Genomic DNA, 15,096 nt, shown 5'->3' with positions numbered 1-15,096 from the left:
TTCTAGGAGATATTTGCAAAATTAAAAGCCTTTTTACTTTGTCTCCTCACTTCCCCCAGCTCTGTTCTGTAACAGAACCTGATATCCAGACCCAGATAATATGGTTATTTGAGACATTACTCTGCCATATCCTTGGTCAGCCAACTGTCCAAACCTTGCTTCAACACCTCATCTCTGATTCATCAGCCCATCCCCCAGGCAGTAGAGAAAGCTTGGACTCGTTAACACAGTCACATTTCTATGCCTGCTGTGACACCATTTCCAAGGGAAAAAATATAGCTCCCAATTAGAAACAAATATACATTTCCAGAAGCTTTAAAGTGATACTAATGATGGTTCACACAGAACACATTTTGACAATTTAAAAGGACGAGTCAAAATTCTTAGCTTATCAGAGTATAAATAACATTTTGCAAAAACCCCCTGAATCAAAACTTAATGAGAATTTCAAATTGCGATGAAGTGTTTGCCCCCCTCCCCCCACATGTCAGTAGCTCAACCAACAGTAAAATCAATCTAGAACCTTCAGCTGACCCACAAGCACAACCCCATACTCCAAGAAGGGCGATTCTGTAAGACAGCACATTTCAAACTACAACATCCAGAACACTGTCCTCAACCCGAAACTCTGGGGACAATAGGAACCGAGGGAGGGGGCTGGCGGAGGGGAGGAACTCTGGGTACAAAAAATGAAAGGTCTCGACTTCATCTCCCACAATCCTGTCTTCACTAGAGTCTCTCCGCCAATGTCAGTATTGGATTCCACCCCCTCTACCAGGAAGAACAGCCTCCAACGACCTCAAACTACATTTCCCAGGAGGACAAGGGCTCGGGCCTGAGGCTCCCCCGGCGACCAGTAGCCAATAGGAGACACCTCAGCGGCTGCAGAGTGGGTGAGAGTCCAACCTGGGCCTGGGAGCCGGGCCTAAGCCGGCAGCGCCAGGCGGGGAGTTCAGAAGACTGTCGCCCGGCGCCGTGCGCCGCAAGGGCACTGCCTGCTCGGAAGCTGCGGCACCTCCCGATTTTCCGCGGCTCTATAAGGAGTCGCGCTTCGGTAGCCGGGGAGCTGGAGGTCAGAGAGGCAGAAAGCCTGAGCCGCTGAGGCTGGGGACTGTGGGACTGAGGGGGCCTAGGGAGGATGGTGCTTCCGGGTCCGCGGGCTTCAGCCCTGACTCCACCCAGTTCCGCCTCCGAGCAGGAGGGGGCTTCGGGCAGGGAGGTGCGGTGGGCTTCTGAGGTCTCCGCGCGCGTTCCTCTGGAGCCTCGGGAGCGTACCCTCTTTTCTCTTTTTCCTCAACTCTGCCCTGTATCTTTTCCCTCTACAACGCCATCCCGTGTCCCCCACCCCGGCCTTGTGCCTCCTCAGACGTCTGAAGTTAGGGTTCTCCACCAGGGTCTTCCCTAGGCGGCGTCTGGACTCTCCTTACTGCTTGCAGGAGTTGGGCGATCTCTTTTTCCTCTCTTTCAATTCGCACTTAGGGTTTGGGCACACACCTCTCCCACGCACGCACACCCCTTTCCCTTGGGGGGTGGGAGTTCCTTGACACGCCCTGGGAGTGACTTTTTGTCAACTTTTCAGTTTCTACCTCTGATAGTGAGATCGTGATCGTCGCCATCTCTTTATTGGCCCTACAACCGCTTGCCCCTTGCCTGATCGGGTCTTTGTAGCGGAAAGGGTTTCCCCTCAATTTTCAGAAGGGATGGGCAGCAGATGAGGGAAGGAATCTCGCTTTTGAGAAATAGGTGTTTAAGGTTCAGTGCAGTGTTCTGATGAGAATAAAAGGCAAGTTAGATTTTTTTTTTTTAAACGAGCACTTGAGGGCTTTCCAGCAAGCGTTGATGTTGACAGATATTTAGGGGGCGCGCCAACTGCGGAATAAAGTAGATTGTGCAAAACGACACTGTATTATTTTATTATTAAAAACGCGTGCAAAAAATGCTGAGGCGGTAGTGGAAGGGGATACTGATGAGGTGGGAAGGTTGATCCATGGGAAGTCTAGCCTAAGGGTGTCCAGACCAATCCTTGTCGGCTTTGGAAAGGAGATGAATTTTAATTTGGGCTCCAAAAGAGTAAAGAAGACTTGAAATGGGCTAGGAGGAGAGAGAAACTGCTTCCTGATACTGGGGTTGGAATTGGAGAAGGATAGAAGAGGTAGATATAACAGGTGCTGCTGCTGAGTCGCTTCAGTCGTGTCCGACTCTGTGCGACCCCAGAGACGGCGGCCCACCAGGCTCCCCCGTCCCTGGGCTTCTCCAGGCAAGAACACTAGAGTGGGTTGCCATTTCCTTCTCCAATGCATGAAAGTGAAAAGTGAAAGTGAAGTCGCTCAGTCGTGTCCGACTCATAGCGACCCCATGGACTGCAGCCTACCAGGCTCCTCCGTCCTTGGGATTTGCCAGGCAAGAGTACTGGAGTGGGTTGCCATTGCCTTCTCCAGATATAACAGGTGAGATTCCTTGAACTCGAGTAAAATGTGTCAGCAGGGATAGATTGGGAAAGAAATAGTGTTGAAAAGCTCGGGATCATAGGCTACTTTAAAAAATCTTCGTAGTTTGGATATTATTCTATATCAAATAAAACTGAAAGCAAAAAATTAAGATTGGGTGATTTTTGTTTTTTCATCCTAGGGGAACCTGATTTGAGATCAATTCTTGGAGAACACAAAGAAGTGTGGTGGTATGTTCCAGGTGTGAGTTTAATTTAAAACCAAGAAGAACTTTGTCTTATAGCCTGTTTTGTTTGTGGCTATTCTTAGCTACAATCTATAGTTGTCATTTTAAAGCCTGGTGATGTAAATTTATTTTCTTAAGAAATGCATTTGCTGTCCTTGTGCATCATATTACCTGAATTGTAGTCAATTCACTGGGCAGACAACAGTGATTGCTATTTATTGAGCCCATGAATGTTCCAGGCACTATCATAAGCACTTTGTTGCATAATATTAAGAGTCTTATGGTGTAGGTACAATTTTTCTAGAAGAAACTAATATGTCAAGAACTTAAGCAACTGCCTAAAGTCACATCGTTTGTAAGGAGTTGAGCTGGGTTTGGAAGTCAGATTTCTGACTCCAGAGCCCATGGTCTGTCCATCATGGTTTGCTGGTCCCAATGTTCACTTTTGTTCTTGACTTTCCATTTGTGGTAAGGAGAGGTTATTGTGAGATACATTCGATCATCTTGGCAAAAACACAAGCTTCTCTGTCAGTATGTATCTGCCATAAAGTAGCTGCCAAAACCAAGTTAGCTTAACTGCTACTGCAGTGTGGCTAATTGTGTCTGCCAAAACTGTAATCAGTATTACTATCTCTGGTTTAGATGCTTCTCTTTATAAAACTTGTCATCCCTCTAAGCTATTTGGGCCTGGACAGAATTTTGCCTTTTATTATATTTTAGGCTTTAAGTGACCTTCTGGGGCACTGGGTCTCCTCCCTGACCTTTGCCCCACATGAAGCATTGGAGATGCAACAGAGTATGACATGTGAGCTCTCTAGGTTTAGTTGGGGAGATAGAGACCCGTCATTCTGAGATAATATAGTATGTAGTATAACAGAGACAGGTGCAAAGTGCTACCGGAGGATGAAGGAAGGTGTGACTGTCAGGGAGAGTCAGGAAGAAGGCTTCTGTGAGGAGGTGACTTGTCAGATAGGTCTTGAAGGGTAAGGAATTTACTAGGCAGGGAAGAGTGGAGGAGAGGCCTTGCAGATAGAGGGGGCAGTCTGTGAAAGATATGGGATTTTTACAAGAGCAAAGGTGTGTCCAATATTGAGGGATTCACCTTGGCTGGGGTGCAGATTGTTTGGGGAAAGGAAGGTATAATGGTAGAAGAGTCTGGAAAGATAGGTCAGGGCTGATTTGTGAAGAACTCTGAACTCAATGATGAGAAGTTTGGATGGGAGGCTAACAGGGTAACATAGGCTCACATAGGCCTATGTTTCTCAAAATGTAGGGCATCTACCACTGGTAGTTATGTTGTACTCCCACAAACATTTACAAATTTTATATATTCTGATGTGGCTTATAAAAAAATAACACCAAATTACATCATCAAATCTAGGGTGACTTAAGATACAGCTTAGTGAACATAGAAAGTAACCAGTTTTAAGTTGATTTAAAAAGAAATAAGTAAATAATCGTACACATGGTGTGTGAATATGGGAAAATGAGCAGGTAATATTCCAATGACTGAAACTTGGAAAATAGTGCTTGTTGGCAATAAAAAGAAAAACATGGAAATATTTTAGATGAGGAATGTCATGGTCAGGTTTTCGCTTTAGGACGTGCTGGAAGGGGATGTGATCAGTTAGTTAGGAGGCTGGCAGTCTGTTCCAAAGATAGCCGGTAAGGACCCAGGGAGCAACACACAGGAGGAGGGAGCAGAGTTGAGAGACACTTAAGAGGTGGAATCTGTAGGACTTTGTAGGTTTGAATATTATTATTTTATCAGTTTCCAAGGTGGTGCTACTGCTCAAGAACCCACCTGGCAATGCAGGAAACATAAAAGACGCGGGTTCAATCCCTGGGTCAGGGAGATCCCCTGGAGGAGGAAATGGCAACCCCCTCAGTAATGTTGCCCAAAGAATCCCATGGACAGAGGAGCCTGGTGGGCTACAGTCTACAGGGTCACAAAGAGTTGGACATGACTCAAGCGACTAAGCACATACACACGCATTTATCAGTGTCATCTGAACTATTTTAAAAGCTTGTAGGCCATGTGCCTGTTATCCTTTTTATGCTAACATGAGCATATATTGCCTAGATCAGGCTATGTACATATATATCCATGAAGGTAACAGTGGAGGCTGTTGTCATGAGGGGGTTTAGATTATATACAAGCATCCTCACTGTCTTACCGAGTATCCTTGAGAGATACAAGATACAAAGAGTTATACAAGGAGTATGAGTGTGATCTGTGATCCTTAGCCATATGAGAAACTCCTTCAAGACTCAGCTCAAATATCAGCACCCCTGTGAAGCCTTTCCTGTAATTCACCCTCCCTCCACCACACACACACACACACACACACACACACACACACACACACACACACACACACGCATGCACACATGAAGCAATAGTAGGCTCCTGGCTTCACAGCACCCTGCACTTACCTCTCTCCTCTGTCCTGTACCATACCATAGTGTGCTGGTCTGTGGATGTGTCTCTCTCTTCCCTAGACTGACTGTGAGCTCCTTGAGGGCAGGGACCAGCTCTTATGTATCTCCACACCCAAAGCATCCAGAATACTACTTGGTACATGAAGTGAAGTCGCTCAGTCGTGTCTGACTCTTTGTGACCCCATGGACTGTAGCCTATCAGGCTCCTCCATCCATGGGATTTTCCAGGCAAGAGAGCTGGAGTGGATTGCCATTGCCTTCTCCAAGGGATCTTCCTGACCCAGGGATCAAACCTGGGTCTCCCGCATTGCAGGCAGATGCTTTACCATTTGAGCCACCAGGGAAGTCCACTTGGTGCATGGGAGATACCTTATAAATGGTGATTGGGTGAGAAGAATGGATCAACATATTTACATGAATATAACTCTGGACCTTGGTCCCACAGAGTGCCAAATACCATAAAAAGATTAGCTGTTTGCTGCCTTTGCTGCTTTTGCAGAATGAAGTAGTAAGTTAAAGTGACTTGGGTATACAACTTCACTCAGTTCAGTTCAGTCGCTCAGTCGTGTCCGACTCTTTGCGACCCCATGAATCGCAGCACACCAGTCCTCCCTGTCCATCACCATCTCCCGGAGTTCACTGAAATTCATATGCATCGAGTCGGTGATGCCATCCAGCCATCTCATCCTCTGTCGTCCCCTTCTTCTCCTGCCCCCAATCCCTCCCAGCATCAGGGTCTTTTCCAATGAGTCAACTCCTCGCATGAGGTGGCCAAAGTATTGGAGTTTCAGCCTCAGCATCAGTCCTTCCAGTGAACACCCAGGACTGGTCTCCTTTAGAATGGACTGGTTGGATCTCCTTGCAGTCCAAGGGACTCTCAAGAGTCTTCTCCAACACCACACTTCAAAAGCATCAATTCTTCGGTGCTCAGCTTACTTCACAGTCCAACTCTCACATCCATACATGACCACTGGAAAAACCATAGCCTTGACTAGACGGACCTTTGTTGGCAAAGTAATATCTCTGCTTTTTACTATGCTATCTAGATTGGTCATAACTTCCAAGGAGTAAGCGTCTTTTAATTTTGTGGCTGCAGTCACCATCTGCACTGATTTTGAAGTCCCAAAAAATAAAGTCTGCCACTGTTTCCACTGTTTCCCTATTTCCCATGAAGTCATGGGACCAGATGCCATGATCTTCGTTTTCTGAATGTTGAGCTTTAAACCAACTTTTTCACTCTCTTCTTTCACTTTCATCAAGAGGCTTTTTAGTTCCTCTTCACTTTCTGCCATATGGGTGGTGTCATCTGCATATCTGAGATTACTGATATTTCTCCTGGCAATCTTGATTCCAGCTTGTGCTTCTTCCAGCCCAGTGTTTCTCATGATATACTCTGCATAGAAGTTAAATAAGCAGGGTGACAATATACAGCCTTGTTTTACTCCTTTTCCTATTTGGAACCAGTCTGTTATTCCATGTCCAGTTCTAACTGTTGCTTCCTGACCTGCATATAGGTTTCTCAAGAGGCAGGTCAGGTGGTCTGGTATTCCCATCTCTTTCAGAATTTTCCACAGTTTATTGTGATCCACACAGTCAAAGGCTTTGGCATAGTCAATAAAGCAGAAATAGATGTTTTTCTGGAACTCTTGCTTTTTTGATGATCCAACGGATGTTGGCAATTTGATCTCTGGTTCCTCTGCCTTTCCTAAAACCAGCTTGAACATCTGGAAGTTGATGGTTCATGTATTGCTGAAGCCTGGCTTGGAGAATTTTGAGCATTACTTTACTAGCGTGTGAGATGAGGGCAGTTGTGTGGTAGTTTGAGCATTCTTTGGCATTGCCTTTCTTTGGGATTGGAATGAAAACTGACCTTTTCCAGTCCTGTGGCCACTGCTGAGTTTTCCAAATTTGCTGGCATATTGAGTGCAGCACTTTCACAGCATCATCTTTCAGGATTTGAAATAGCTCCACTGGAATTCCGTCACCTCCACTAGCTTTGTTCGTAGTGATGCTTTCTAAGGCCCATTTGACTTCTCATTCCAGGATGTCTGGCTCTAGGTGAGTGTTCACACCATCGTGATTATCTTGGTCTTGACCGTTCATTATACTATACACTTAGAAGGGCAGGGCCTGTGTCTACCTTATTTTTCCTTTAAGCTCCCACATTTAGCAGGGAGGAATATGTAAATAAATCAACTCTTTCCTCAATCTTTATCTAGTTTAAAAATTAAGGTTTTGTTTTGTAGGAATTCAATAAATACTGGTTGAACAAATGAACACCATGCTTGTTACCTTAACTACCATTTATACAAGCAAAACATAGATCTATCCTTCAAAATTTACTATCCCAACTCACTATCATGTACATTACTTTTTCTATACTAGTCTTACAGATGTAGTGTTGCTTTCTAAGGCCCACTTGACTTCACATTCCAGGATGTCTGGCTCTAGGTGAGTGATCACACCATCGTGATTATCTGGGTCATGAAGATCTTTTTTGTACAGTTCTCCTGTGTATGCTTGCCATCTCTTGTTAATATCTTCTGCTTCTGTTAAGTCTGTACCATTTCTGTCCTTTATCGAGTCCATCTTTGCATGAAATGTTCCCTTGGTATCTCTACTTTTCTTGAAGAGATCTCTAGTCTTCCCATTCTTTTGTTTTCCTCTATGTCTTTGCATTGATCTCTGAGGAAGGCTTTCTTATCTCTCCTTGCTATTCTTTGGAACTCTGCATTCAAATGGGAATATCTTTCCTTTTCTCCTTACTAACTTCACTAGAGGTTTCTTTTTCTTTTCATTTTCTCCCACTCTCCTGTGGTTTCCCTTATCTTTTTTTTTTCTTTCTCACATTTATCCACCCAGCCTGCTGTTCCTTAGGCCGGGCCATTGCTTCGCCCCTCTTAACAGAGTTCACATTGCTCCTGCCCCAATACTCTGCCAAGGATCTACCCCTCCTCTCTACCCACCCAATCCAGTTGATTTCATCCTTGAAATCACTCTGAAAGGGGTCTCCTCCTACTCATAGAGACTACTAGTGGGGCTGTAATTTGATCCTGCCTTTCTGGAAAGAATATGTCAATATCAATCAAAAATCTTCAAATGGAACATAGCTTTCAACTTCTAGGGCTCTATGCTAAGGAAATCAATGTGAAGTTTCTAAAAATTTAGCTCCCAGGATGTCTAGCCCAGAATTGTTTATAATAGAAAAAGAAAAAAGAAAGACGGAAAGAAAAAGAAAAAAATTACATTTTAGATGTCTAATACTAGAGGTTTGAATTAAATCTATGATGGTACATCTACGGATTACTAAATAACCATATAAATTGATGTTCCCAAAGAATATTTAATGATGTAGAAAGTTGTTTATGATATATTAAGATAAAATTTAAATTGTAAAGCTGATAGATCTGTTTGCACACACACATACACACACACACACACACACGTCACACATGTATGCTCACCCCCCAAATCAGTGTTCATATACATAGGAAAAGTCTCAGAATGTTAAATACATAAAAAATTATTAATGGAGTTTTCCTGTAAATAGAAAAGTTACATGAGTTCTATTTTTAGCCTTTTCCATATTTTTGCTAATCCTCTATAATAATAGATTTGTACATTTTTTAAAAGTTATTAAAAAATGCTTTCCCCATGTCTACTGCTATTGCCATTGCCTTAGTTTTTGGGCATACTGCCCCCTCCTACCCTGCAACACACATATGACTTCTACCCAGAGTTACTACTGCCTCCAGCCTACCTCCCTTCTAATCCTTTCTCCACCAATGCTGACAGAATGAATGATGTTTCTAAATCACAAGTCTACAGCTATCCAGCTCTGTATAAAATAGTTCAAAGGCTGCCCATTGTCCTCTAGATAAAAATCTAAATTTCTGAGACTGTTTATATAGCCTTTGAAAATCAGTTCCCTGCTTTTGTTTCCAGCGTCACTTTTTCCTGCCACAGCTAACTTTTCTTGGAGACTTAGGCCAGTGCCTGATGCCTAATAGGTGTTTAGCTAATGCTAACCAAATATTGGTGTTCACTGTATGGGTTAACTATTGTGCCAGGCAAGTTGGCAGTGTTTGATTTCATCCTCAGAGTAAAAACGTTAAATACACACAGTAGTTATCCCTTTTTACAGATGAGTCAAACTAATTAAATAAAAGTGGTAAGAAAGTAATCATAATAAAAAAGATTTTTTTTAGAAAAAAATCAAACTCCTCTGTCATAATACAGCTTTCATTTTTTTGTGGCCCCTGCCAGTCTTTGTCAGTATGCATCCAGACTTAGTTCATTCCCCTGGGCAAGTTATATGTGACCACAGTATAACAAGAACAGTCCAGACTGACATGACCTCACTACATCACTATTCACATTGTGTTAATGTACAGAAATCCTTCCTTTGTGTATACAACACTTCATGCAGGAGAGACAGAAGAGCTCCAATTGCTCTGTTTTTCTTTCTGTTTTGAAATTCTATGTCTTTTGGGATGGGGATGTCAGCAAAGAGCTACAGAAAACTGTGATAGAATTGAATGTACAAGAAACAACGTGTCTCATGGGAGCCAGTGTCATTGGTTAATTTATTTTTTTAAAATGTCATGTAGATATATTTTCCAGCAATCTGTCCCCAGGGAAGACCTTGCTTGAATTCAACTGTTAATCCTATTTACAGAATGCAGCTCATGCATGCACTATATTCTTGCATTGTTAAGTGATCTTTGACGTATGTAGTGGATTACCATAATGACGCACAATCAGGTGAATATGAGATATCTGATTTTCTCTACAAAAATATGTCAGTGTTCATATTGTCACTCAGGATCCTGCCATGTGGTCTTTCCTTCATTTTTCTTACAAATAATACCCATTGTGCAAAAATGGATGCTCTTTAAAGGATAGAGGTCCTAAGCATGAATTGTCAGAATAAAATGATACTGCCTTGTAAGGAATTCTCACCATTGTATACTCCAGTAAAAAGAATGCATAGTTCTGCTCCATGATCAAATAAGTTGAAATTGCAAGTAGAGTTTCATTTGATGATTTATTGTGAGCTTACTATGTCCAAAGCACTCTGCTAGGCACTGCCCTAGATACTTATAAATATCCCCTTTTCAAGCCTTCCAGACAGACAGACAGATCTAGTGTACATACAATAATTAGTGTGAAAGAGCAAAGGAAAGAAAGAGAAGCTTTCAACAAGCAGACCCATCATATAAATGAAAATTTACTACACTGAAAATTGGGATACCTGCCAGTGGGGATTTATTCTTTCTTTTTTTTTCCCCTCTGTCTTTTTCCTCTGTGGGATATATAGGCAAAAAATGAGCTCCCAGATAGCTGATAAGCAAATGATCTACTTCTCTATTTACAAACTGTTTGAGGGAATAAACAGGGACTTTCTGTATGTCCAGCCCTGCACAAACCTGCTGGGGATGTTGTGAGAGTTATGACTGTGTCAGCTTTTCCAGGGTTTCTGTCTCTACTGCGGAGATTTGGCAGACACCTCAGACAAATTTTATGTCTCTTAAATCTTGCTCAAGATAGACTTGGCTTTTAGATTTATATGTACCAAAAAAAAAAAGCGAAGTGTTTACCAGTTTGACATTTTTGAAGATCAAAACAGACTCTGTTTTTTAAAAAAGTTCAGCACACACCTCAGTTTAGTCTACAGAAAGGGCTAATTGCTTTTGCTGTTTGTTTGAAACAGCTGAAATGTTTACTTTCTAGAAGTGGCAACTGATCATATGTCTAAAGATTTATATGCCAGGACCCAGTGTTGCGTCCTCTTTTTCTTGCCTGCAAAGTCTCAAGTTTTGCTATAATCCTCATTGTACTTTTTTTGCCTTTACTGATACATAGTAGAAGGGCTGTAGGATGAGAGGTCTGGGGACAGATATTGGCAATCTAGGAGAAAAATAAAAGATGGCTTTTGTTAGCTCCTCCCTGTCCCCCTTTTCGGTTCTCAGTTTTTCAATGGTCCCTTAAGCACGATAGTGATAGGTGAGACTAGGAACTGGAGAACTTTCCATGACTCCATTAATAAGGCTGGTCCAAATATATCAGGCAGAGAGAGCACAAATACAAGTCTGGCTGTAATTCAGAACAGTTGAAACACTGTGTAGAGAATATTACATAAACAACATGGCTTCAGTGGTGAACTGTGAAGACAACTTTGGGGAAATCCCTAGTCAGGGCCCTTCTCATCCACTCCAGCTGCTCTTCTTAGCCAGCAACAACTGCCAATAAGAGCTTCCTGGGGTCAAAACTGTCCCACAGTAAGGCCCCATCATATGCTCTTCTACCATTTCTTCTTCAGGCAAGTCCTCGAACACACTTCACTAGGATTACTTTGGTCACATAATATTCTAATTTTCACCTTTCAAGAGATGCTTAGTTCGAATTCAAGGAGCACTTGATATTGAAGCTTATTTATTCAATAGACATTTAAGCACATATACAGGACCAGACCTTTTGCCAAGTGCTAGGAATACAGTGATGAATTAGAAGTTGTCCCTGCCTGCCCTTAAGGAGCTCACAGTCAAATTGGGAAGACAGACACACAAACCAATCATTTTATTACAATAACAAAGGTGCTCAGAGAAAGAGCTATGTTATAAGGTGTCTTGGGAACATGATGGAGGAAATTACTGCTAGGGGTGGGCTCCTTACAGACCAGAGTCTAACTGTGCTGAATCACAAGATGAGTGGGCATTGCCTAGAATCTTGGTGGACAAAGGGGTGGTGGGAAAGAATTCCAGAAAGAAGGAACACACCACATGTAAAACAGTCACTTGTGTAAAAATGAATTGTTCAGAAAAAGGTGAGATATTGTGTATGAGTCCCTGAGAGTGTAGAAGAGGGCACAGGATAAGGATCTGGGAAGGTTTCTTGTGGCCAGTTGGTGAAGGAAGTCTGTTTTTAAGGAGCTTGACCTTTATCCTATAAGTGGGGATGAGCCAGCACAGGGTTTTAAATGGAGGCATAATGTGATTCGATTGGGGGATGGGCTTTATGGGGAAAAAACTGGAGACAGAAAGTCCACCCTTTTGACTTGGGAAGTGATTAGGGAAGGCAGTCTGAGACACCTGCTCTAATCACTTGCCCCTGTTGAGGAATGCCGTCTCCACTAGGTTGTTCACTATACAAGGATCACTGTGAAAAATCATCTCCTTCTACATGCAGGACAGAGCTTCCTGCACACCTTCACGTGTTGTTTAGCTGAATAGTCATTCTTTCCAACTCAAACCAGTGCTCCCAGTAGTAGTTGGGGCTTGATACTCATGAAGGAAATCAGAGTTTCAAAGCATAGCTGCCTGTTTAAAAAACCGTCTGAGGCTTATTTATTGCTTACTGAGTCAGTGGGTCTGAGGGAGAGAAAAGGACAGAGGGTGAAGAGGTGGCTGTTTAAAAAATGGGCAGCAAGTAACACAGATGAAGAAATGACTACAGTGGCCTAGTTGTCTTTACTTGAGTTGAAAAATAAATAATTTGAGAACTTCTAGTTACACACAGACAAAAAATGGGCAGCACCCTTGGAAATCCCTAAAGGCCCCATTGAAATAAGGGAAGTAGAAGATATAAGGCCAGAAGTACGTGAGTATAAAATAAATGCACGACGAAGAGAACTGTGCCCAAAGGGTCCTATCTAGCCAATCAGTTTTGGAGCATATTATTTCTCTGACTCAGATACTATAAATGGCTTCCCATCATCCATAGGATGAGGTCCAAACTCTTTAGCCTGGTATTCAATACTTTCTGCGGTTTGGCTCCAACCTGCCTTTCCCATCTTCATACTTCTGTCTTAACTTATCTGGCCAGCCAGTTACCCTCTCAGACACTGCTTTGGCTTTCCCTCATCTACACTGTGAGCCCTCTCAGGGTGGTGACTAGGTTTCTAACTTTGAGTCTGCCACAGTGCCTAGCACAGTGTATTGCATATAGTAGGCACCCAACCAGGTGGCGCTAGTGGTAAAAACCTGCCTGCCAATGCAGGAGATGCAGGTTTGCTCCCGGGTCAGGAAGATCCCCTGGAGGAGGGCATGGCGACCCACTAGTACTCTTGCCTGGAGAGTCCCATGGACAGAGGAGCCTGGTGGGCTACAATCCATAGGGTCACAATGAGTAGGACATGACTGAGCAACTTAACACACACGCGCACACACACACACACAAATATATCTGTGGGTTGAGTATTGTTCCTCACCCCCGCCATTCTTTTCAATTTCTCTACTTGTTGCTCAGTCACTCAGTCGTGTCCGACTCTTTGTGATGCTGTCCTGCGACTGCAGCACACCAGGCTTCCCTGTCCTTCACCATCTCCCGGAGTTTGCTCAAACTCATGTACGTTGAGTCAGTGATGCCATCCAGCCATCTCGTCCTCTGTCGTCCCCTTCTCTTCTTGCCTTCAATCTTTGCTAGCATCAGGGTCTTTTCTAATGAGTTGGCCCTTCACATCAGGTGGCCAAAGTATTGGAGCTTCGGCTTCAGAACCAGTCCTACCAATGAATATTCAGGACTGATTTCCTTTAGGATGGACTGGTTTGATCTCTTTGCTGTCCAAGGGTCTCTCAAGAGTCTTCTCCAACAGCACAGTTCAAAAGCATCAGTTCTTCAGCACTCAGCCTTCTTTATGGTCCAACTCTCACATCCATACATGACCACTGGAAAAACCACAGCTTTGACTAGATGGACCTTACTACTGTGGACTTAATATCCTCTCTACTAAAAATGGCAACTGAGACACTAAATGTAAGGGGTCAGTTTTCAATAAACTAAAATTTTTATTTTGAAATAATTTTAAATATAGAAAAAATATTTATAAAAGAATCATATAATTTAGAGAACAGGTGAGGGCACTGAAGGAGGCTTCCCAGAAAAGGGACACCCTGGTTACTGTCTTAAAGACTAAGTCATTATTGATACATAGCAAAAGCAAAAGAGAAGAAGAAAAAATTTTTTAAGTCATATAAGGATTGTCACGTATCATTCACTCAGATTCACCAATTTTTAACGTTTTACCCTATTTGATTTATGCTTCGACATATAAATATGGTTATTTTGTTCTGAAACATTTGAAATTGAAAAAGCTGTACCCTTTACCTACCCTTCTCCTTTTTCCCTCAACCTTTTATGATGAAAAAATTAAATATATAGAAAAGTTGAAAGAATTACGCAATAAACACCCATATAGCCACCATTCAGATTCTAGAATTAGCACTTTATTTGCTTTATCACCTTTTCATCCATCTGTCCATCTTTTTATGCATTTCAAATCGGGTTGCTGACAGCTATATAATTCTAAGTTCTTCAGTACGTGTATCATTAACTAGATGAACAAACTATTTTGTGCTCTGAAGTCAAGCTGTTCTTCCAATTATACCTGTGTTTACTGTGTTGCAAAAATTCTGGTCTACCTGTGGATCTTAGATCTGTTTGGCCGTGGGACACAGGTCTCTGACTCACTTTTGGATGATGTCCCTCCGCTTCACCTAGTCCAGTGCCAGACACACATTCCATAAACACCACTTGACACTGATGAGCAGAGACAGAGCTAGAGCTAGGGGAAGAGTCACAATGAAACTAGAATTAACTGAGGGAGGAGAGGTGTATATGCACAGAGGGCAATGAGTGAATGAAATAGAAGCTGGAGCTTGAAGAATTGGGGGAAGATGGGGGCCTTAGACCACCTGGTACTTCCAGCAGTACTTTTATCTGCTGCTTTCCAACCCTCTCTTTAGAAGGAGAGATTCCAGGAAACTAGGGACAATTGCTGCTCAGCAGAGTACATGACAAGTTTCCTTGCTACTACTTAGGCACTACCAATTAGTATAATCATGTCACTTCATGAATATGCTAATCTACAGCAAGACGCAGCTTAGTTTTAGAGAGTATGGATGGGCCACTGAAAACCTCTTTCAAACTAAATCAGTGCTACAGGCCAAAGAGTACTTGAGTTCAATGAACCCTAGTTTCCTT

At 42.7% G+C, this 15,096-nt stretch overlaps 1 protein-coding gene across 1 annotated transcript in view; it reads left to right on the top strand.

Annotated features, from left to right (window-relative positions):
* The first annotated feature begins 1,011 nt into the window (after positions 1 to 1,011).
* ENOX2 (ecto-NOX disulfide-thiol exchanger 2) overlaps positions 1,012 to 15,096 on the top strand; it is a 282,851-nt gene continuing 268,766 nt past the window's right edge. The window contains exons 1-2 of the mRNA XM_052663092.1: positions 1,012 to 1,072; positions 2,629 to 2,688. The gene's annotated coding sequence lies outside the window, so the exon portion shown is untranslated. The remainder of the gene's footprint in view (positions 1,073 to 2,628; positions 2,689 to 15,096) is intronic.

The sequence above is a fragment of the Budorcas taxicolor genome, chromosome X (assembly GCF_023091745.1).
Source record: "Budorcas taxicolor isolate Tak-1 chromosome X, Takin1.1, whole genome shotgun sequence".
Lineage (NCBI taxonomy): Eukaryota > Metazoa > Chordata > Mammalia > Artiodactyla > Bovidae > Budorcas > Budorcas taxicolor.
Note: the sequence above shows the minus strand (reverse complement) of the source record. Positions and strands in the feature narration are given on the sequence as shown.